The sequence below is a fragment of the Bombina bombina genome, chromosome 7 (genome assembly GCF_027579735.1).
Source record: "Bombina bombina isolate aBomBom1 chromosome 7, aBomBom1.pri, whole genome shotgun sequence".
NCBI classification, from domain to species: Eukaryota; Metazoa; Chordata; class Amphibia; order Anura; family Bombinatoridae; genus Bombina; species Bombina bombina.
This window is the reverse complement of record NC_069505.1, coordinates 284855181-284863010: the sequence shown is the minus strand read 5'-3', so window position 1 is coordinate 284863010 and position 7830 is coordinate 284855181. Positions and strand designations below refer to the sequence as shown.

At 39.9% G+C, this 7830-nt stretch overlaps 1 protein-coding gene across 1 annotated transcript in view; it reads left to right on the top strand.

The window, feature by feature from the left end:
• The first annotated feature begins 867 nt into the window (after positions 1 to 867).
• LOC128666307 (G-protein coupled receptor 22) overlaps positions 868 to 7830 on the top strand; it is a 93652-nt gene continuing 86689 nt past the window's right edge. Inside the window, exons 1-2 of the mRNA XM_053720810.1 lie at positions 868 to 1256; positions 4879 to 5068. The gene's annotated coding sequence lies outside the window, so the exon portion shown is untranslated. The remainder of the gene's footprint in view (positions 1257 to 4878; positions 5069 to 7830) is intronic.

The following is a 7830-nucleotide window of genomic DNA, read 5'->3' as shown; positions in this document are numbered from 1 at the left end:
GAACTGCTGTAGACAGGAATGTGAGGAGGTGACAAAAGAAGAGGAGAGTAAGAGTTTGTGAGCAGAGCGAAGGGGACGGTGTGACGGACTCCAGCTACCCCGACTGGGTAGCTCCGCCAAGAGGATCCTTCCTGTACCAGGAAGCTGTAGCTGTAGAAAGTGATTTTAGCAAGAGCCCATCCCAATAACCAGAAAAGACCACTATTAAGATGAAACATGAACAGACTTTATTGGGAAATCCACACAGCTTATATACACATTCTCATCTTGATAAGAGCCTTATCTGATCCCGCCATTCCCACCCCCTTCAGACAGGCTGGCGCCTGCATAGGAGCCATAGTTACATAGAGACCCCCACAGTATCTAGGTTGTGGTTTTGGGGTGATCCCGGGGGATCGGTGGCCATTCCAGAGTGTCGTTAGAGAGCTCCTGGTCCCCAGATGCCACAATCCAAAAAGCGACATGATCCATTACTGGCGACCAGAGTGACAGCCTGGCAAAGGTACTCAGGAACAGCCTAAGGTGGGGGGTGGCCAAAACCCCCCATTCTCAAACGAGCTCCCCCTCAGCACTCACCCCAACCCCTGTCCACCAAAGGCCTAACAAATCCCCAAAAGAGCGGAGCTCTGGGGCAAAGGGCCTCTAAAGCGACCTAGGTTAAAGTTCAGCGGGGACCACTAGCAAGCCCGGCCGGCAAGTAGTTCCATAAGCCCGGCATGGCATGAAGGGGCCAGGCAGCAGAGATCAGCTCTTTCCGTGACAATTTACAATCAGGGTAACAATACAAGGGAAGCTAGTGGGGACACAATAACCCACAATATGGGAGGAGGTATCCATGACAGATGGGAGGGAGAGTATCTGGAGACAACGTCTGAGATATAGGGAGGAGCAGTGCAGTTGGGTGCCTTGTATGTCAGAGTCCAAATTTTGTGTTTAATCCTGGAGGCAAGAGGAAGCCAGTGAAGGGCTTGGCAGAGAGTTGCAGCAGATGAAGAGCGATGTGTAAGGAAAATGAGCCTGGTACAGGCATTCATTATGGATTATAATGGAGCTAGGCAGCAGCTGGGAAGACCAGAGAGGATGGAGTTGCAGTAGTCGAGGTGGGAAAGGATGAGAGAGTGGTCTCAAATCTTAGTTGTGTCTTGTGTAAGGAAATGTCTAATTTTTTAGATGTTTTTAAGGTGGAAGCGGCAGGATTTGGCCAAGGACTGAATTTGAGAAGTGAAAGAAAAATCAAGTCAAGTGTGACATGCAGGGTAGGGGTAATGATGCAGTTATATAAAAATGGGGGGTGGACTTTTGGAAGAAGGAGCGAAAATAAGGAGCTCGGTTTTGTAGAGATTTAGCTTAAGGTAGTGAGAGGACATCCAGGAAGAGATATAAGAGAAATAGTTAGTTACACGGGTAAGCAAGGAAAGAGATAGGTCTGGTGCAGAGAGGTAGATTTGGGTGTTGTCGGCATACAAATGATATTGAAGCCCTTGGGACTTTATTAAGAGACCCATTGATGATGTGTAGATTGAGAAGAGAAGAGGACCAATGACAGGGCTGTGCATATATATATATATATATATATATATATATATATATATATATATATATATATATATATATATATATATATATATACTGTATATATATATATACACACATATATATTTATATATATGTTTATATACTGTGTTTATACATTTATATATATACTTTTAGGTTGAAGTTTTCATTTCTCTTCACTATAAATCTCACATGTAATGTCCAAGGGTGCTTTTTATGGGGTAGACCTGAAAACCAACCTGCTATCTCTGAACTACTGGTCTGTGTGAATCTGTTATGCTACTTATAAGGAATAGCTTACAGATAAATGGGATATTTTTTGGGCTGCTTACAACTCAGCTGTGCAATTATTCAGTCAGTTTCCTTATTCTTTGTGCACTTTATTTCCAAGAGTCATTTTAATCTGAGTGTCATAGTAATGGTGAGGAAAAAAAAGCAGCTCAAGCAGCATTATTCCCAAGGGCTAAAGAAAATCCTGCAATATCTTTAGTGCTTTTAATTCTTATACACATTAAATTCCATTAGCTTATGTCACAGGGGTAAAAAAAAATACTAAGGCATCTTACTAGAGCAGGTAATTAATCAGATAGGGCGATTTATGTGCATTTATATTTTTTTTTATAAATGACTTAATTACATTACAAAATATAATGACTGCATTACATCACATGGTATACTGACTGCTTTACATTACATTGTATAATGACTGCATTACATTAAAGGGTATAATGACTGCATTACATTAAAGGGTATAATGACTGCATTACATTACATGGTAAAATGACTGCATTACATTACAGGGTATAATAACTGCATTACGTTACAGGGTATAATGACTGCATTACATTACAGGGTATAATAACTGCATTACGTTACAGGGTATAATGACTGCATTACGTTACAGGGTATACTGACTGCATTACGTTACAGGGTATACTGACTGCATTACGTTACAGGGTATAATGACTGCATTATGTTACAGGGTATAATGACTGCATTACATTACAGGGTATAATGACTGCATTACGTTACAGGGTATAATGACTGCATTACGTTACAGGGTATACTGACTGCATTACGTTACAGGGTATAATGACTGCATTTTGTTACAGGGTATACTGACTGCATTACGTTACAGGGTATACTGACTGCATTACGTTACAGGGTATACTGACTGCATTACGTTACAGGGTATACTGACTGCATTACGTTACAGGGTATAATGACTGCATTACGTTACAGGGTATAATGACTGCATTACGTTACAGGGTATAATGACTGCATTACGTTACAGGGTATAATGACTGCATTACGTTACAGGGTATACTGACTGCATTACGTTACAGGGTATAATGACTGCATTACGTTACAGGGTATAATGACTGCATTACGTTACAGGGTATAATGACTGCATTACGTTACAGGGTATACTGACTGCATTACGTTACAGGGTATACTGACTGCATTACGTTACAAGGTATACTGAATGCATTACGTTACAGGGTATACTGACTGCATTACGTTACAGGGTATAATGACTGCATTACGTTACAGGGTATAATGACTGCATTACGTTACAGGGTATAATGACTGCATTACGTTACAGGGTATAATTACTGCATTACGTTACAGGGTATAATGACTGCATTACATTACAGGGTATAATGACTGCATTACGTTACAGGGTATAATGACTGCATTACGTTACAGGGTATACTGACTGCATTACGTTACAGGGTATACTGACTGCATTACGTTACAGGGTATAATGACTGCATTACGTTACAGGGTATAATGACTGCATTACATTACAGGGTATAATGACTGCATTACGTTACAGGGTATAATGACTGCATTACGTTACAGGGTATACTGACTGCATTACGTTACAGGGTATACTGACTGCATTTTGTTACAGGGTATACTGACTGCATTACGTTACAGGGTATACTGACTGCATTACGTTACAGGGTATACTGACTGCATTACGTTACAGGGTATACTGACTGCATTACGTTACAGGGTATAATGACTGCATTACGTTACAGGGTATAATGACTGCATTACGTTACAGGGTATAATGACTGCATTACGTTACAGGGTATACTGACTGCATTACGTTACAGGGTATAATGACTGCATTACGTTACAGGGTATAATGACTGCATTACGTTACAGGGTATAATGACTGCATTACGTTACAGGGTATACTGACTGCATTACGTTACAGGGTATACTGACTGCATTACGTTACAAGGTATACTGAATGCATTACGTTACAGGGTATACTGACTGCATTACGTTACAGGGTATAATGACTGCATTACGTTACAGGGTATAATGACTGCATTACGTTACAGGGTATAATGACTGCATTACGTTACAGGGTATAATGACTGTATTACATTACAGTGTATACTGACTGCATTACATTACATTACAGGGTATAATGACTGCATTACATTACAGGGTATAATGACTGCATTACATTACATTACAGGGTATAATGACTGCATTACAATACAGGGTATAATGACTGCATTACATTACATGGTATAATGACTGCATTACATTACAGGGTATAATGACTGCATTACATTACATTACAGGGTATAATGACTGCATTACAATACAGGGTATAATGACTGCATTACGTTACAGGGTATACTGACTACATTACGTTACAGGGTATAATGACTGCATTACGTTACAGGGTATAATGACTGCATTACGTTACAGGGTATAATGACTGCATTACGTTACAGGGTGTAATTACTGCATTACGTTACAGGGTATAATGACTGCATTACGTTACAGGGTATAATGACTGCATTACGTTACAGGGTATAATGACTGCATTACGTTACAGGGTATAATGACTGCATTATGTTACAGGGTATAATGACTGCATTACATTACAGGGTATAATGACTGCATTACATTACATGGTATAATGACTGCATTACATTACAGGGTATAATGACTGCATTACGTTACAGGGTATAATGACTGCATTACGTTACAGGGTATAATGACTGCATTACATTACAGGGTATACTGACTACATTACATTACAGGGTATAATGACTGCATTACGTTACAGGGTATAATGACTGCATTACATTACAGGGTATACTGACTACATTACATTACAGGGTATAATGACTGCATTACGTTACAGGGTATACTGACTACATTACATTACATGGTATAATGACTGTATTATTAGTCACGTTACTTCTGTTCTCAGATAAATACATACTCTATCTGTTTGCATACACTGTCCTGTTGTAACAAATTGCTCTTTTATTTCCTTCCCTACAGATCTCCTGACCAAATTGAATGAACTTCCATTTAAGGCCATTATTTCCCATTGACTTCTAAGAGGACCTCTGCTTGTCTGAAATGAATGTGCAACACAGCAGCGTATAAACTGAGACCCCCTGTCAGATAGTGGGAAGCCCATTTTGCTGGAATGACAGCTCAGCCCACGTGAATGTGTCAGAGACTGCAGGTACGTCTCAGGGTGCCCAAAGTGTCTTACTCAATTCCATTTATCAAAAGGATGTTAAACTGTATATATACTTGTATTTATCTGTATCATATATATATATATATATATGTTAGAAAAAAACAGCACTGAAAAGTGTCTTTACATTGCAGTCAAGGAACTGTGTGTTCCCAGTAAATATATATATGTATATGAATATATATTTGTGTGTTACTATGTGTATATACACATATTAACACATAAATATATAAGTATATATTCATATACATATATATTTATATTTGCTCCCATCGCTGTGCTAATTACCCCCTTCCCTGGTCTTGAAGTTCTGATGCCGTCTCTGACACCATCAGAATGAGGCTCCCATAGGAGCCTATGGAAGCACGCTTTTGTAGCCACCAATCAGCAAGTGCTATCCAGCGTGCGGAATAAAAAATGAGCCGGCCCCTTAGCTTAGATTCCTGCTTTTTCAAATAAAGATAGCAAGAGAATGAAGAAAAATTGATAATAGGAATAAAATTAAAAGTTGCAAAAAATTGCTGCTCTATCTGAATCATGAAAGAAAACATTTGGGTTTAGTACCCCTTTAATAGTAAAGGCAATGGTTAGACAAGGTGCCTTGGTCAGAAGGCAGTCCAGGGTCAAGATCAGGAGGCTGAGAACAATAATGCTAGGGCTTCCATGCAGAATAACTAAGCACTGAATGGAAGACATACTGCACATGACCTTTAGACTCCTCCCATTCAGACCTAGCGCCACAGAACCTGCAGGGGTAATTTCTGGTAACAGAAACATAAAAATAGCTTTTCTAGCGCACTTACAAACATTTCCTCAAATAGCTCACAAAGCAATCTGGCCACGATAAGCCAATGTTTCTTAATGTGGCCCCAAACCTCCACTGTCCCAGCGCTTTCACAGATAGCTCGCCCACCAGCCCTGCCAGACATTGAAGCGTGGCTCTCAGCATTTTAACAGTATATCAAGACGACTTGGAGTAATTCTGTTATGTTGCACCTGTGCAATATACTCTTAAATTTCAGAATCAGGTATAATTTTACATGTATATACAGGGAGTGCAGAATTATTAGGCAAGTTGTATTTTTGAGGATTAATTTTATTATTGAACAACAACCATGTTCTCAATGAACCCAAAAAACTCATTAATATCAAAGCTGAATAGTTTTGGAAGCAGTTTTTAGTTTGTTTTTAGTTATAGCTATTTTAGGGGGATATCTGTGTGTGCAGGTGACTATTACTGTGCATAATTATTAGGCAACTTAACAAAAAACAAATATATACCCATTTCAATTATTTATTTTTACCAGTGAAACCAATATAACATCTCAACATTCACAAATATACATTTCTGACATTCAAAAACAAAACAAAAACAAATCAGTGACCAATATAGCCACCTTTCTTTGCAAGGACACTCAAAAGCCTGCCATCCATGGATTCTGTCAGTGTTTTGATCTGTTCACCATCAACATTGCGTGCAGCAGCAACCACAGCCTCCCAGACACTGTTCAGAGAGGTGTACTGTTTTCCCTCCTTGTAAATCTCACATTTGATGATGGACCACAGGTTCTCAATGGGGTTCAGATCAGGTGAACAAGGAGGCCATGTCATTAGATTTTCTTCTTTTATACCCTTTCTTGCCAGCCACGCTGTGGAGTACTTGGACGCGTGTGATGGAGCATTGTCCTGCATGAAAATCATGTTTTTCTTGAAGGATGCAGACTTCTTCCTGTACCACTGCTTGAAGAAGGTGTCTTCCAGAAACTGGCAGTAGGACTGGGAGTTGAGCTTGACTCCATCCTCAACCCGAAAAGGCCCCACAAGCTCATCTTTGATGATACCAGCCCAAACCAGTACTCCACCTCCACCTTGCTGGCGTCTGAGTCGGACTGGAGCTCTCTGCCCTTTACCAATCCAGCCACGGGCCCATCCATCTGGCCCATAAAGACTCACTCTCATTTCATCAGTCCATAAAACCTTAGAAAAATCAGTCTTGAGATATTTCTTGGCCCAGTCTTGACATTTCAGCTTGTGTGTCTTATTCAGTGGTGGTCGTCTTTCAGCCTTTCTTACCTTGGCCATGTCTCTGAGTATTGCACACCTTGTGCTTTTGGGCACTCCAGTGATGTTGCAGCTCTGAAATATGGCCAAACTGGTGGCAAGTGGCATCTTGGCAGCTGCACGCTTGACTTTTCTCAGTTCATGGGCAGTTATTTTGCGCCTTGGTTTTTCCACACGCTTCTTGCGACCCTGTTGACTATTTTGAATTAAACGCTTGATTGTTCGATGATCACGCTTCAGAAGCTTTGCAATTTTAAGAGTGCTGCATCCCTCTGCAAGATATCTCACTATTTTTGACTTTTCTGAGCCTGTCAAGTCCTTCTTTTGACCCATTTTGCCAAAGGAAAGGAAGTTGCCTAATAATTATGCACACCTGATATAGGGTGTTGATGTCATTAGACCACACCCCTTCTCATTACAGAGATGCACATCACCTAATATGCTTAATTGGTAGTATGCTTTCGAGCCTATACAGCTTGGAGTAAGACAACATGCATAAAGAGGATGATGTGGTCAAAATACTCATTTGCCTAATAATTCTGTACTCCCTGTATCAATATACGGCCTAGATTCATTAAACCTATATTCAGCACTATTGTATAGTACCTCTGTAGTAGGCAGGGCAAACATTTTTTTAAATATGTATATATGTGATATCTTGTACAGCTAACAAGATCTGCAGAAAA